General features: G+C 38.4%; 1 pseudogene across 1 annotated transcript; it reads right to left on the bottom strand.

The window, feature by feature from the left end:
• Window positions 1-423: 423 nt before the first annotated feature.
• LOC306659042 (high mobility group protein B1-like) lies at window positions 424-1,080 on the bottom strand (annotated as a pseudogene). The gene has a single exon. The product of its transcript is annotated as a high mobility group protein B1-like (transcript).
• Between the last annotated feature and the right edge of the window lie 16,629 nt (window positions 1,081-17,709).

The following is a 17,709-nucleotide window of genomic DNA, read 5'->3' as shown; positions in this document are numbered from 1 at the left end:
GCCTAAACCTATTTAAATGTTTTTAATTGTATTTGTTTAGAAGCATTCAGAATGTCAACAAAACAGCTCCAATTTTTTTTTTTTTTGCAATTAGAGTGGTATTCAGTTAACAGAACAATTATTTCATATAAGCTGCATCAGAGACAACTGAAGATGAAAAATTACCATCCCCATGTGTAACTAATTTGTGCTGTGCACCGACAAGAGCCTGCTTTAAATTCCCATACCAATTTACAAGCCCCATACTGTACCAGGCAAGGTTAGTGGCTACTGAAAATACCACAGGACAGGGCTATCTAAAGACACATTCAGTAGTGTGTTAACTACACAAAACAAGACACTGTACAGTTTAAAATCAAATCTTACACAGTCTTACATTTTAACTTTTTTCTTTAAAAGAAATGAGTTGTGTATAGGGGGTTAAATGCTTTATAGACAAGAAAAGAAAAACTGCGGTAGAACCAACGTATACATCATCATCTTCTTCCTCTTCATCTTCCTCTTCCTCCTCATCCTCTTCATCCTCTTCATCTTCCTCCTCTTCCTTTTCTTGCTTTTGTCAGCCTTGACAACTCCCATTTTTTGCTGCATCTGCTTTTCCTTTAGCTCCATAGGCAGCAATATCCTTTTCGTATTTTCCTTCAGCTCAGCAGCTTTCTTTTCACGAGTCTGCTTATCATCTGCAGCAATGTCGTTCCACATCTCTCCCAGTGTCTTTGCAACATCACCAATGGACAGGCCAGGACGTTCTCCTTTGATTTTTGGGTGATACTCAGAACAGAACAAGAGGAAGCCGACGGAGGCCTCTTGGATGCATTGGAATCCTTGAACTTCTTTTTTGTCTCCCCCTTAGGAGGGATATAGGTTTTCATTTCTCTTTCATAACGGACCTTGTCCGACTTTGCCAGGTCTTCACATTTTCCTTTCTCTTTAGAAGACATGTCTTCCACTTCTCTGCGCACATCTTAGAAAACTCTGAAAAGTTGACTGAAGCATCTGGGTGCTTCTTCTTGTGCTCCTCCTGGCAAGTTTGCACAAAGATATTATGCCTCTTGGCTTCTTAGGATCTCCTTTGCCCATGTTCAGTTGTTATTCCTCAGCGAGGCACAGAGCCGCCCAGTGCCGTCTGGCTCTCACTTGCCTGGTTGCTGTCTCTATGGAGTTCAATGTACTCCCTATTTTAAATTTTAAAATTTGATACAGAGTCATATTGCTCAGACTGGACTGTAACCTGTGATCCTCTACTCAGCCTCTTGAGTCACGGGGATTACAGGCATGCACCACCACACCCAACTCCCCTTTTTATGTATTCTTGATCGATTTCTCACAAGCAAATATGAGGCTGGGGGGATGGTTCTGTGGACTGGGCCTCCCGTGCTGACCCCATGTACTTTCTTTTGAAGGGCAATTTGTATGAGGCTGCTTTGGCCCGGCCTGGTTTAAGTCAGGAGGTTATGCTACATTCCTCAGCAAACAACCTGCTGTCTTCAGGAGAAATGCACACCCAATAGGCTCCTCCTGCCAATAAGAAGAATGAAAGTTACCCCGAAAGGGTGGGGAGAGATTTTTGAGACCTTTACACAGACCAGATTCTAAGACTCAGAGAGACAGGGTCATTAGAAGCAAAGCCCCCCCAACCATAAAATCTGTAAGGACAAGTTCCCATTTCAATTGGTTCACCTGGGCCAAGGTGACTCAGAGTTGCCTTAGATCTTAGCATCTCTTTATAACAGTAAAATCTCCCCTCCATGGTGTAAGACCATAGACAGCAGGGACTTGAAAATTTGTTACAATCCGGTTGTCAGTCAAAATTCAAGAGATAGACCAGGGTGGAACTCTCTGGAACTTCCCTGGGACCCCCAGTAAAGCAGAACCAGAGGGGTGTACCATCCCTCTCTTCTCTAAGAGAACCCACTATCATCTTCCTTTCAGATGGTTTCCTTATTTTCTTTTGCTATCCTAATAAACTCATGTCTGCTACTTTGAGTGAATCACCTGAACTCCTTCTGAAGTGATCACAAAAAACAGGTGATTGAGGAAGTCCTAGGTCACTTCAGTTCCATGGATGGCCCTATCTAAAACATTCTGACAAAGAAGTCTGCTATATTTCTTATCCCTATTTCTTATAGGTAGGTTATTTGTTTGTTTGTTTGTTTGTTTTTCTTTTCCCTTAATATTGTTTTTTGGTTTTCTGTAGTTGCATACTACATTCATTGCTGTGTTTTCTTTTTGTTGTGGCCATTCATCTAGCTTGATGTTTGCTTTCTTGGCTTCAGACTCTGAGGTTCATTGTCTGTCTTAATTTTAGGACATGCTTAGGTAAAATATTGTTCATCTCCACATTCTTGTTACTCTTTCTGGTTTTCCAACTTCACATATTTCATTCTTTCACATTGCAATTCACAGTTCTTGGATGTTCTGCTCTGTTGTTTTGTGTCTATTTTGCCTTAGGTTTTAGTTTGTGAAGATTCTGTTTACTATCTTCAATCTCATTGGTTCTTTCCTCATCTGTGTTGAGTCTACCATGAGCTGACATAAGGCATCCTTCATTTCTGTACTGGCATTTTATTTCTAGAATTTCCTTTCGATTTTTCCTCAGAGCATCCATCTCTCTGCTCACATTAAGCATCTGTTCTTGCACATTGTCCATTTTTTATGAGCAATTAACATATTAATCTTAGCTTTTAAAAATTCCCCCACCTGATTCTAGCATCTGTGTTAAAGCTCAGTCTGGTTTTATGCTTTCTTTGTCTCTTCAGACTGTGGCTTTTCTCACCTTTTGGCATAGTTTGCAATTTTTTGTTGAAATTCAGAAATGTTTGTATTGGTAATAAGAGCTGAGGCAGATAGTATGTTAGTATATTTATGTTAGTGTTCTTGGAGATGGAGATCTATTTAATGTTCTTTTGTACCTAAATGCCCTTTTGATGAGTTGGTACTGTGTGTGGCATAGATGCAGAGTTCTTTCATTTTCCAATTTAATTTCAGTCTTTCTTGGGTCAATATTTTTGTCTTATGACCTTCATAAAGTGTTACAATAGTGGCATAAATTTCCTTCCTGCCCTCATACCATCCCTAGCTGCAGCATTCCCCATTTCTTTTCTATTTTTTTTTAAATATTTTTACTTGTAGATGGGCACAATACCTTTATTTTATTTATTTATTTTTATGTGGTGCTGAGGATTGAACCCAGAGCCTCATGTTCAAGGCAAGTGCTCCACCACTGAGGTACAGCCCCAGCCCCTCATTTATTTTCTTGAAGCCCTGATTCCTAAGGTCTATGACTTCCCTCCCTTACAGATAGAGAAACTAAATGAAATAAAGCTCTGGCACAGTCTTTTCCTCTGGAGAGTAGGCTTCATTATGGAGAAGCCTCTGCATGTATTTCACAATGCCCATCATACCTTTGCCTCTGGCAAAGTCACACAGACACCATTCTTAGATGATCTTTACCATGAGAACACTGCTGAGTTCCTGAAGACAGGCCACAAATGTATGAGTGTCCCCCTAAGATTGCAGCCCCCATGAATGTTTTTCACACTAGCCCACAGTCAGCCTCCAGAAATTCCTCAGAATTCCCATTTGTGTTCCTACCAGTTTATAGCACCAGTGGTTCTGATCCAGTTTAGCAGAATCTAAAGACACTTAGCAGATCTTGGCTCTGTTTCTGAATTTGCCTCTTTCCAGATTTTGAGATGGTGATTTGTTCTGCAACTTCTGTTCTCTGATAGATCCAAGAAAAGTAAGTGGTTTCCAGTTTTCTCAGCTTTCTTATGTTGTAGGCTGTGCATTATGACTTTCAAGTTCTTTATATGTTGATACTAAAACTAGAAGTTGTATATGTTGTCTTTTTAAAAACAGATATTGCCTGAAAACTAACATTCTCTTTCCCATTTTTTCTTTTACCAATTATATATGCTAGTTATCATCAACTCTGATTAACTTTCCCCAGTTATGAAAATACAAGAACCTATGTAAAATCAAAGAGATAAATACAAATATTGATGTTAGCACACTTTCTTTGTTCAGGCTTTAAAATACCTTCCATCTTCTTTATTCCATTTCTTGAAGTCATGCATTTACAATATATTTTTATTTGCTTACTTTAAATGACAAATAAAAATTATATACATGGAGTACAATGTGATTTGTGGTCTATTTATACATTATACAAAGATTCAAATTAATTAATGCATCAATCACTTAGCTACCATATCTCTTTCTTTTAGGAATTTTGTTTTAAAGTATTTTTGAGATTCTTCTGATAGGTCGCAACACTCGCTCTCCTACTCTCAGGTTTTCCAGGTTGCTCTGCCAGGAAGGTGCTGGAAAATCCATAGTAAGAACATTGAACACCCTGACAGCTAGGAAATGATTCTAATACTTTCTCAGAGTTCTTTCCTAAACTCAAAAGCAGACAATTGGGAGCAAATGGTTACTTATATTAGTGCTTTGATTTCATCAATGTAAAACCTGCCCTAGAAAAAATCTCTACAGCACTTTGTTTCTCATTCCTGAAGATCTAGTAGTAGCTTCAATCACTGTAAAAAAGAAGCATACGGGTTGCCTCAGGGACCAGGACACGGCAGCCAGGGACTTCCCCAAGCAGCCCCCAACCCGGCCCCTTTCGATGGGAAGTGCCTTTCCAGGCTAGCTTCTCGGAGCAGACCGCCCAGTGAGAGCCTCTCTACACAGAGCCAGCCACAAATCCCCAAGCCAGAGGTGACCTCTGCCCCGCTAGCAGCCTCTGGGACCAGGCAAGGCGGCCAGAGACCTCTCCAGGCGACCTACCCCTCGGCCACCCTCCGCCACCTTGGCCGCAGGCTTTTTCCACGGGGTGATCCAAGATGGCAGACTAGAGGGTGACTGCATCTCCAGTTGCTCCAGAACCCAGGATTCATGAAGGGGAGGCATTGAGAGAATCTGACTAAAACAGAGCCACGGGGTGAGTCTCCCCCACCTGGTGAAGCACTGCCTGGGTGGCAGGCCCATATTCAGGTGGCTTATTAGAGTAGGGCAGGGCAGCTAGAGTCTTCCCCAGGCAGCTATATGGGCTCCGCCCACAGGGCCAGATTCTCCAGCATCTCAGAGCAGCCCCCCCACAGAGAGCCTTTCTGCACAGAACCAAGCTTCAAGTCCCTGAACCAGAGCAGCAAGTTCCTCCCACAGGTTGCTTCAGGGACCAGGACAGGGCAGCCAGGGACTTCCCCAAGCAGCCCGCAGCCTGGACCCCTCCAGAGGGAAGCGCCTTTCCAGGCTAGCTTCTTGGAGCAGGCCCCCCACTGAGAGCCTTTCCACACAGAGCCAGCTCCAAGTCCTGGAACCAGTAGCGGGCTAGGGGCAACTTTCCTTGGAAACACTGCATTATCAAGTTACTCCAAGACTTCAGGCTACTGAAGGCAGGACGGTGAGACACTGGAAATCTACAGGGACACTAAAACTGAATAGAAGAATTCTGCAATATCACAAAGTCCCACTGACATCTGACCAATATGAGAAAACAAGGGAAGAAAATGTCCCAAACAAACCTAGATACTATAACAATAAAACCCAATGACAGCACAGCAGAAGAAATGTCAGAAAGGGAGTTCAGAATGTACATAATTAAAAAAATCAGGGAAGCAAACGAGGAGATGAAAGAGCAAATACAGGCATTAAATGATCACACCAATCAACAGTTAAAGGAGCAAATACGGGAAGCAAGAGATCCTTTCAATAAAGACTTAGAGATATTGAAAAAAAACCAAACAGAAATCCTTGAAATGAAGGAAACAATAAACCAACCTAAAAACTCCATAGAAAGCATAACCAAAAGGATAGAACACCTGGAAGACAGAACCTCAGATATTGAAGACAAAATATTTAATCTTGAAAACAAAGTTGACCAAACAGAAAAGATGGTAAGAAATCATGAACAGAATCTACAAGAATTATGGAAGATCATGAAAAGGACAAATTTAAGAATTATTGGAATTGAGGAAGGCTTAGAGAAACAAACCAAAGGAATGAACAATCTATTCAATGAAATAATATCAAAAATTTTCCCAAATCTGAAGAATGAAATGGAAAACCAAGTACAAGAGGCATATAGGACTCGAAATATACAAAATTACAACAGACCCACACCAAGGCACATTATTATGAAAATACCTAACATACAAAATAAAGACAGAATTTTAAAGGCCGCTAGAGAAAAGAATCAAATTACACTAAGGGGGAAACCAATAAGAATATCAGCAGATTTTTCAATCTAGACCTTAAAAGCTAGAAGGGCCTGGAACAACATTTACCAAGTCCTGAAAGAAATGGATGCCAACAAAGAATCTTATACCCAGCAAAACTTACGTTAGATTTTACAATGAAATAAGATCCTTCCATGATAAACAAAAGCTAAAGGAATTTACAAAAAGAAAGCCGGCATTACAGAACACTCTCAGCAAAATAGTCCATGAGGAAGAGATGAAAACCAATGATGCAAATCAGCAACGGGAGGAACTAGCCTAAAGGAATAGCCAAATAAAGGGGGAACCAAATCACGTCAAAAAACAATAATGAGTCAAATGACTGGGAATACAAATCAAATCACAATAATAACCCTGAATGTTAATGACCTGAACTCATCAATCAAAAGACATAGACTGGCAGAATGGATTAAAACGAAAAATCCAACAATTTGCTGTCTGCAAGAGACTCATCTCATAGAAAGAGACACCCATAGACTAAAGGTGAAAGGATGGGAAAAAAACTTCCATGCACAAGGACACAGCAAAAAAGCTGGAGTATCCAACCTCATTTCAGATAATGTGGACTTCAAGCCAAAACTAGTCAGAAGGGATAAAGAAGGACATTACATACTGCTTAAGGGAAACATAAATCAGCAAGACACAACAATCATAAATATCTATGCCCCGAATATTGGCTCATCCATGTACGTCAAACAAATCCTTCTCAATTCCAGAAATCAAATAGACCACAAAACAATAATACTAGGCGATGTTAAGACACCTCTCTCACCGGTGGATAGATCGTCGAAACAAAAATTGAATAAAGAAACCATAGATCTCAATAACACAGTCAAGAATTCAGACTTAACTGGCTTATATAGAATACACCATCCAACAAAGAACGAATACACTTTCTTCTCAGCAGCACAGGAATCCTTCTCTAAAATAGACCATGTCTTATGCCACAAACCTACTGTTAGCAAATACAAGAAGATAGTGATACTACCTTGTACTCTATCACATCATAATGGATTGAAATTAGAAATAAATGACAGAATAAAGAACAGAAACTTCTCCAATACCTGGAGATTAAATAATACACTATTATATGATAAATGGATAACAGAAGACATCAGGAGGGAAATAGAAAAATTCTTAGAAGTAAACGAGAACAAAGACACATCACATCAAAATCTCTGGGACACCATGAAAGCAATACTTAGAGGAAGATTTATTTCATGGGGCACATTCAACAAAAGAAGTAGAAATCAACAAATAAACGACTTAATACTACAGCTCAAAGACCTAGAAAAAGAAGAGCAGACCAACACCAAAAGTAGTAGAAGACAGGAAATAGTTAAAATCAGAGCCGAAATCAGCGAAATTGAAACAAAAGAAACAATCAGAAAAATTAACAAAATAAATAGTTGGTTCTTTGAAAAAACAAACAAAATTGATAAACCCTTAGCCACACTAACAAAGAGAAAGAGGGAGAAAACTCAAATTACTAAAATTCGGTATGAACAAGGAAATATCACAACAGACACGAGTGAAATACAAAACATAATTAGAAGCTATTTTGAAAATCTATACTCCAACAAAACAGAAAACCTCGAAGACATCAACAAGTTTTTAGAGACATATGAATTACCTAAACTGAACGAGGAGGACATACACAACTTAAATAAATCAATTTCAAGCAATGAAATAGAAGAGGTCATCAAAAGCCTACCAACAAAGAAAATTTCGGGACCAGATGGGTTCTCAGCCGAGTTCCACAAAACCTTCAAAGAAGAGCTCATTCCAATACTTCTCAAAGTATTCCATAAAATAGAAGAGGAGGGAACCCTCCCAAACTCATTCTATGAAGCCAATATCACCCTGATACCTAAACCAGACAGAGACACATCCAGGAAAGAAAATTTCAGACCAGTATCTTTAATGAACATCAATGCAAAAATTCTCAACAAAATTTTAGCAAATCACATACAAAAATATATTAAAAAGATAGTGCACCATGATCAAGTGGGTTTTATCCAAGGGATGCAAGGTTGGTTCAACATCAGGAAATCAATAAATGTCATTCACCATATCAACAGACTAAAAGTTAAGAATCACATGATTATTTCAATAGATGCAGAAAAAGCATTTGATAAAATACAGCACCCCTTCATGCTCAAAACACTAGAAAAAATCAGGGTAGTGGGAACATTCCTCAATATTGTAAAGGCCATCTACGCTAAGCCCATGGCCAATATCATTCTAAATGGTGAAAAATTGAAAGCATTCCCCCAAAAAACTGGAACAAGGCAGGGATGCCCTCTTTCACCACTTCTATTCAACATCGTATTTGAGACTCTAGCCAGATCAATTAGACAAACCAAAGAAATTAAAGGGATACGAATTGGAAAAGAAGAACTCAAACTATCCCTGTTTGCTGATGACATGATTATATATTTAGAGGAACCTGGAAATTCCACAAGAAAACTCCTAGAACTCATAAGTGAATTCAGTAAAGTAGCAGGTTACAAGATCAATGCTCATAAATCCAATGCATTTTTATACATAAGTGATGAGTCTTCAGAAAGAGAAACCCCATTCACAACAGCATCAAAAAAAATAAAATACTTGGGAATCAATCTCACAAAAGAGGTGAAAGACCTCTACAATGAGAACTACAGTACACTAAAGAAAGAAATTAAAGAACACCTTAGGAGATGGAATGATCTCCCATGTTCTTGGATAGGCAGAATTAATATTGTCAAAATGGCCACACTACCAAAAGTGCTATACAGATTCAATGCAATTCCAATTAAAATCCCAATGATGAACCTTACAGAAATAGAGCAAGCAATTATGAAATTCATCTGGAAGAATAAGAAACCCAGAATAGCTAAAGCAAACCTCTGTAGAAAGAGTGAAGCGGGGGGTATGGCAATACCAGATCTTCAATTGTATTACAAAGCAATAGTAACAAAAGCGGCATGGTATTGGTAACAAAATAGAGAGGTAGATCAATGGTACAGAATAGAGGAAATGGACACAAACCCAAATAAATACAATTTTCTCATACTAGACAGAGGTGCCAAAAATATGCAATGGAGAAAATATAGCCTCTTGAACAAACGGTGCTGGGAAAACTGGAAAACCATATGCAACAGAATGAAACTAAATCCCTATCTCTCACCGTGCACAAAACTCAACTCAAAAATGGATCAAGGACCTTTGAATCAGACCAGAGACCCTGCATCTTATAGAAGAAAAAGTAGGTCCAAACCTTCAACTTGTTGGCTTAGGATCAGACTTCCTTAACAGGACTCCCATAGCACAATAAATAAAAACTAGAATCAACCACTGGGAGATATTCAAACTAAAAAGCTTTCTCTCAGCAAAGGAAACTATCAGTAATGTGAAGAGAGAGCCTACAGAGTGGGAGAATATCTTTGCCACTCATATTTCAGATAGAGCGCTAATATCCAGAATATATAAAGAACTCAAAAAACTCTACACCAAGAATACAAACATTCCATTCAACAAATGGGCTAAGGAAATGAACAGAACTTCACAGAAGAAGATGTACAATCAATCAACAGATATATGAAAAAATGTTCAACATCTCTAGTAATAAGAGAAATGCAAATCAAAACTACCCTAAGATTCCATCTCACCCCAATTAGAATGGCGATTATCAAGAACACAAGCAACAGTAGGTGTTGGCAAGGCTGTGGGGCAAAAGGTACACTCATACACTGCTGGTGCGGTTGCAAATTAGTGCAGCCACTCTGGAAAGCAGTATGGAGATTCCTCAGAAAGCTTGGAATGGAACCACCATTTGACACAGCTATCCCCCTCCTTGGCCTATACCCAAAGGACTTAAAATCAGCATACTACAGAGATAAAGCCACATCAATGTTCATAGCTGCTCAATTCACTATAGCCAGATTGTGGAACCAACCTAGATGCCCTTCAGTTGATGAATGGATAAAGAAAATGTGGCATATATATACAATGGAATATTACTCCGCCATGAAGAATGATAAAATTATGGCCTTTGCAGGCAAATGGATGAAATTGGAGGATATCATGCTAAATGAGATAAGCCAATCTCAAAAAGCCAAAGGACAAATGATCTTGCTGATAAGGGGATGAGGACCTATGGGGGGGGTAGGAGGGGTTAGCGTTAGGGTTAGGGTTAGGGATAAGGTGGGTGGTAAGAATGGAGAAAGGAAGGACTGTATTGAGGGAAAAGAGAGGTTGTAGGGGTTGGGGGGAACGGAAAAAATAACAGAATGAATCAAACAACATTGCCCTATGTAAATTTATGATTTTCAATTAATATAAAAAAAGAAGCATAAGTTCAACAGTAAATATTCCTTTGAACTAAAAAAAAAGTATTTTTGAAAATTTGTTAAATATCTTTTCTCAATTGTCAAATTAATTCAAAGGGAATTTAACATTTAGGGTCCTATGCTTATAAAAATTTTTAAGTACAATTAAATGATATAGTTTTTTGCAGTAAAGTATGCTGAGATTATGAAATAAATATATGAATGTGTAACATTTGTTATATTAAGAAAAAATTCATAAGGAATATGAAAAGTTAAAGTATAAATGAGAAAGGTACACAGTGTAAATTCTTCACCTCTTAGGTGTTTGACAATTAATTTTAATTATTAAGACCACATATCACTCTCACACATTCTATTAATTACTCTTGATATACCATACATCTATTTTATTTTAAATTATAATCATTTAGAATGGTATAGAAATTAATTTGCAATCATAAAATCATAATAACTTTTAAATGTGAACCTGAAAATATCTAACAGTGACATAGTTTTCTAAAAAATATTTACTGGTTATAGAAGAAAAAACAAATAGTATAAAGGATACTAAGGTTTGTTACGACTATGATCAGAGTCCAGATTTTAGACCAATAATCTGCTTTTGGAGATTTGCCCTAAAAGATTCATGCAGGATTGAATAAGAAATGTCCTGTTGACAATTATATTAATGTAATAGAAATAGTAAGTTGGGCCCAGTATGGTGGTGCACACCTGTAATCCCAGCAGCTCCAGAGGCTGAGGCATTAGGATCTAAATTTCAAAGCCAGCCTCAGCAACTTAACAAGTTCATAAGCAATTTAGTGAGACCCTGTCTCTTAATTAAAATGGGCTGGGTATGTGGCTCAGTAGTTAAGCACCTCTGGGTTCAATCCCTAGTACCAAAAAAAAAAAAAAAAAAAAGGAAAGAAATAGTAAGTTGGGTATTCTGTTGGGATGACAACAGGTATTTATAATGGAACTGAATAGCCAGAACACAGATCCCAGACACTTGTTTTTTAAAGACTTTTACTCTAGTTCTTGTCATCACAAGTGTAGCTTACAAACCTAATAATACTTAGGAAACCCTGTGGCTGTAGGGCTCAACCCTAGTGATTCAAATGCACCAGTGTTTCAAATAGAGACATCCATTGCCAATCCTGCCAGATGATTAGAATCACCTGGAGCACTGTTAACTAATCCAAAACTGGCTCTCATATGAGACTGACTTATTCAGACTGTGTGGACTGGGTCCATTAGTCTCAGTTTTGAAAAATGTCTTAAGTAATTATTATAGAAAGTCAGTTTCCCCCTCCCTCCTCTCTTACTCCACCTCTCCCTGCTTCATTGAGTTATAATTATGCTAATTATATTGATTATAGGAAATAAAGTTTTGCAAAGTACCCGAGAAGCCAGAGTATTAAATGAGGTGTGAGCATGAATTATAATTCAGACAGAAAACCAAGTTCTGAAGATGAGTGTAGAGTGCAGGAAGGAAGGGTGTTCAAGCACAAGGCTGACCACACTCATTCAGTGATTTTGTTCTTGCTCCTGTTGCTGGTATTATTCTTGCCTTCGAACTTACCTAGATGCTTTTGCACATATCCCTAGAAAACTTCAGTTCTGGAACTAAATTCTTTCGCTCTACAGATGGAGTATTTGCTTCTTAGAGTCTTAGCAATCAATATATTTATTATAGTTCTTGTCCATTCTATGTTGCATTTCTTCTCTAATAGAGTAGAAATTCCTACAAACAATGATTGTTAATGTTTCATCATGGTGTGCCCTGGGCCACTGTAAATGCCACATCTGTTCTCTCTGCTTCCAGTCTTCCACCCTATAATCTTTCTTTCACACAGACGTCAGCGCAATCTTAGCAAAGCATCAGAAAATAATTCTTCTGCTTAAACCCTGATGATGTCTTATTGCATGTAAAGTCCCAAATCCTTATCATAACCCACAAGTCCTACATCATCTGATCTCCAATACCTCACATGTATTGTCTTCTTTCTCATTTACTCCAAATAGCCACTGTTACCTCTTTGCTATTGTATGGGTACACCCTTGTTCTAACTTCAAAGACTTTCTGCTGACCCTCTTTTCTGTCTGGAATGTTCTTCCTCCAGATTTCTACATGATTAACTCACTTCATTCATATAATAAAATGTCTCCTTATCAGAGAAATACTTTCTGATCACACTATCAAAACTAGAATACCCTGCACACTAGCTACTTGCTCTTTAATTTTTCTCAAGGCAATTGCTTCTTCCTGACTCTGACACACTCTCTCTCTCTCTCTCTCTCTCTCTCTCTCTCTCTCTCTCTCTCTCTCTTTGTCTCTCTCTCTCTTCTCTATTCTAATATAAAATTTCTGAATATTTTGTCTGCTTTGTTTGGTTCACTCTTTCCCCCACCCTGGGAACTATGACAATGTCTATCATACAGTAGGCACTATATAATTATTTGCTATAATACATGAACTTTCATCAAAAGAAGTGAAATGACTGCTTTGATACAGTTAGCAATGTCACAATGGGTTCAAATGTTTAGCCCACCTTGCTATTTTGCCACACTCAACAAGCTGGTCTTTTACATCAGTATTATTTCGTTCAGGTCATACATTTACTTTCAAGGCATCTAACATCTTTGCACAAAACTTAAGAAAAAAATGGCCTTTCTTCTCTCTTTAAAAATGAAAAAAATATATTCCTCATAGCTCCTTCCTCTCTTAGGTCTTTCCCTCTGAAGCCATCAATCAGAATTATTTCTTATTGTCTTCCTCAATGCTGGTGAGGAAATGGAATTACCATCTCCAATTCAGAGCAGGGTTTGGCAAACTGTGGCTCATTGACCAAATCTGACCCACTGCACATTTTTCTGTTTCCTGAGAGTTAAAAATACTTCTCACAATTTAATGGATCAAACAGTTAAAAAACTATAATATTTATACGTATGAAAATTATAGAAATTCAAATTTTGGTATCTGTTGTGGGTTGAATTTTCTACTCCAAAAAGATATGTCAAAGTCACACAAGCAATAATAAGTGTTGGCGTGGATGTGGGGAAAAAGGCTGGTGGAGTTGCAAATTGCCGCAGTCACTCTGGAAAGCAGTATGGAGATTCCTCAGAAAATTTGGAATGGACCCACCATTTGACCCAGCTATCCCACTCCTCAGTTTATATCCAAAGGACTTAAAATCATCATACTATAGTGATGCAGCCACATCAATGTTCATAGCAGCTCAATTCACAATTGTTTATGGAACCAAACAAGATGCCCTTCAATTGATGAATGGATAAAGAAACTGTGGTATATATACACAATGAAATATTACTCAGCCATAAAGAATAAAATTATGGCATTTGCTGATAAATGGATGAAGTTGGAAAATATCATGCTAAGTGAAATAGGTGAAGCCCCAAAATCCAAAGACTGCAATGTTTTCCCTGATAAGTGGATGACAATATGTAACAAGGTGGGGTGGTGGGGCAGGGGAGAGAAGAATGAAGGAACTTTGGATGGTGTAGAGGAAAATAGGTGGGTTGCAGTAGGGGACAGAAAGATAGTAGAATGAGACAGTATTATCCTATGTACATGTATGATTACATGAATTGTGTGAATCTACATTGTGTGCAACCATAGAAATGAAAAGTTGTACCCCATTTGTGTATAATGAATCAAAATGCAGTCTGTAAAAATAAAATTTAATAGAAAAAGGTATGTCAAAGTCACAATCCTTGAATTGCATGAATGTGACCTTATGTGCAAATACATTCTTTTTTTTTATTTATTTTTATTGTCAACAAATGGGCTACATGTTGTTTCTCTGTTTATACATGGAGTAAAGGCATACCATTTGTTTAATCATACATTTACATAGGGTAATGTTGTTTGATTCATTCTGTTATGCCCCCCCCACTCCTCGGCCTATACCCAAAGGACTTAAAATCAGCATACTACAGAGCCAGCCACATCAATGTTCATAGCTATTCAATTCACAATAGCCAGATTGTGGAACCAACCTTGATGCCCTTCTGTTGATGAATGGATAAAGAAGCTGTGAGATATATATATATATATATATACACACACACACACAATGGAATATTACTCAGCCATAAAGAATAATAAAATGGGCGATCCAAGATGGCGGACTAGAGTTTGACTGCATCTCCAGTCGCTCCAGAACCCAGGATTCAAGAAGGGGAGGCATTGAGAGACGCGGACTAAAATAGAACCACAGGGTGAGTCTCTCCCAACAGTGAAGCTCGGCCTGGGAGGCAGGCCCGGATTGGGGTGGCTTATAGAGTAGGGCAGGGCAGCTACAGTCTCCCCCAGGCAGCCCTGAGCACTCCGGCAGTGGGCTCCTCCCACAGAGATAGATTCTCCAGCTTCTTGGAGCAGGCCCCCCAGTGAGAGCCTTTCTGCACAGAACAAGCTCCAAGTCCCTGAGCCAGCTCAGCAAGCTCCAGCCCCGCCCCCCCCCCCACCCGCAGGTAGCTTCAGAGACCAGAACAGGGCAGCCAGGGTCTTCCCCAAGCAGCCCAGCTCCCTCCGGCTGGAAGCGCCTTTCTAGGCTAGGTTCTTGGAGAAGACCACCCAGTGAGAGCCTTTCTACACAGAGCCAGCCACAAGTCCCCAAGCCAGCGGAGACCTCCAACCCGCAAGCAGCCTCTGGGACCAGGGCAGGGCAGCCAGAGACCTCTCCAGGTCTCTCTCCCTGGAACTAGTAGTGGGCTAGGGGCAGCTTTCTTCAGAAGCACTGCATTATCAAATTACCCCAAGACTTCAGGCTACTGAAGGCTGGGAGGTAATACACTGGAAATCTACAGGGACACTATACGCCAATAGAGGAAATCTGCAATATCACAGAGTGCTGCTGACATCTGACTAATATGAGAAAACAAGGGAAGAAAATGTCCCAAAAAAATCTGATACTATATAAATAACACCCAATGACAGCACAGCAGAAGAAATGTCAGAAAGGGAGTTCAGAATGTACATAATTAAAACAAACAGGGAAGCAAGCGAGGAGATGAAAGAGCAAATACAGGCATTAAATGATAGCACCAATCAACAGTTAAAAGAGCAAATACGGGAAGCAAGAGATCATTTCAATAAAGAGAGATACTGAAAAAAAAAACAAATAGAAATCCTTGATATGAAGGAAACAATAAACCAAGTTAAAAACTCCATAGAAAGCATAACCAATGGGATAGAACACCTGGAAGACAGAACCTCAGACATTGAAGACAAAATATTTAATCTCGAAAACAAAGATGACCAAACAGAGAAGATGGTAAGAAATCATGAACAGAAACTACAAAAACTATGGGATATCATGAAAAGGCCAAATTTAAGAATTATTGGGATTGAGGAAGGCTTAGAGAAACAAACCAAAGGAATGAACGATCTATTCAATGAAATAATATCAGAAAATTTCCCAAATCTGAAGAATGAAATGGAAAACCAAGTACAAGAGGCTTATAGGACTCCAAATATACAAAATTACAACAGACCCACACCAAAGTACATTATTATGAAAATACCTAACATAAAAAATAAAGACAGAATTTTAAAGGCTGTGAGAGAAAAGAATCAAATTACATTCAGGGGGAAACCAATACGGATATCAGCAGATTTTTCAATCCAGACCCTAAAAGCTAGAAGGGCCTGGAACAACATTTACCAAGCCCTGAAAGAAAACAGATGCCAACCAAGAATCTTATACACAGCAAAACGTACTTTCAGATTTGACGATGAAATAAGATCCTTCCATGATAAACAAAAGCTAAAGGAATTTACAAAAAGAAAGCCGGCATTACAGAACATTCTCAGCAAAATATTCCATGAGGAAGAGATGAAAACCAACAATGCAAATCAGCAATGGTAGGATCTAGCCTAAAGGAATAGCCAAATAAAGGAGAAACCAAATCATGTCAAAAAACAATAATGAGTCAAATGACTGGGAATACAAATCATATCACAATAATAACCCTGAATGTTAATGACCTGAACTCATCAATCAAAAGACATAGACTGGCAGATGGGATTAAAACGAAAAATCCAACAATATGCTGCCTGCAAGAGACTCATCTCATAGAAAGAGATACCCATAGACTAAAGGTGAAAGGATGGGAAAATACGTTCCATGCACACGGACACAGCAAAAAAGCTGGAGTATCCATCCTCATTTCAGATAATGTGTACTTCATGCCAAAACTAGTCAGAAGGGATAAAGAAGGACATTACATACTGCATAAGGGAAGCACAAATGAGCAAGACATAACAATCATAAATTTCTATGCCCCAAACATTGGATCATCCATGTACGTCAAACAAATCCTTCTCAATTCCAGAAATAAAATAGACCACAGCACAATAATACTAGGCGATTTTAACACACCTCTCTCACCACTGGATAGATCTTCCAAACAAAAATTGAATAAAGAAACCATAGATCTCAATAACACAATCAACAATTTAGACTTAACCGACTTATATAGAATATACCATCCAACAAAGAACGAATACACTTTCTTCTCAGCAGCACATGGATCCTTCTCTAAAATAGACCAGTTTTATGCCACAAAGCTACTGTTAGCAAATACAAGAAGATAGAGATACTACCTTGTACTCTATCACATCATAATGGATTGAAATTAGAAATAAATGACAGGATAAAAAACAGAAACTTCTTCAATATTGGAGATTAAATAATACACTATTATATGATGAATGGATAAGAGAACATCAGGAGGAAATTAAAAAATTCTTAGAAGTAAACGAGAACAAAGACACATCATATTAAAATCTCTGGGACACTATGAAAACAGTACTTAGAGGAAGATTTATTTCATGAGGCGCATTCAACAAAAGAAGTAGAAATCAACAAATAAACAACTTAACACTACAGCGCAAAGACCTAGAAAAAGAGCAGACCAACACCAAAAGTAGTAGAAGACAGGAAATAGTTAAAATCAGAGCCGAAATCAGCGAAATTGAAACAAAAGAAACAATCAGAAAAATTAACAAAATAAATAGTTGGTTCTTTGAAAAAACAAACAAAATTGATAAACCCTTAGCCACACTAACAAAGAGAAAGAGGGAGAAAACTCAAATTACTACAATTCGGAATGAACAAGGAAATATCACTACA

This window comes from Sciurus vulgaris (genome assembly GCF_902686455.1).
Source record: "Sciurus vulgaris genome assembly, chromosome: 4".
NCBI classification, from domain to species: domain Eukaryota; kingdom Metazoa; phylum Chordata; class Mammalia; order Rodentia; family Sciuridae; genus Sciurus; species Sciurus vulgaris.
The sequence above is the reverse complement of the archived record's forward strand: the minus strand, read 5'-3'. Positions and strand labels throughout refer to the sequence as shown.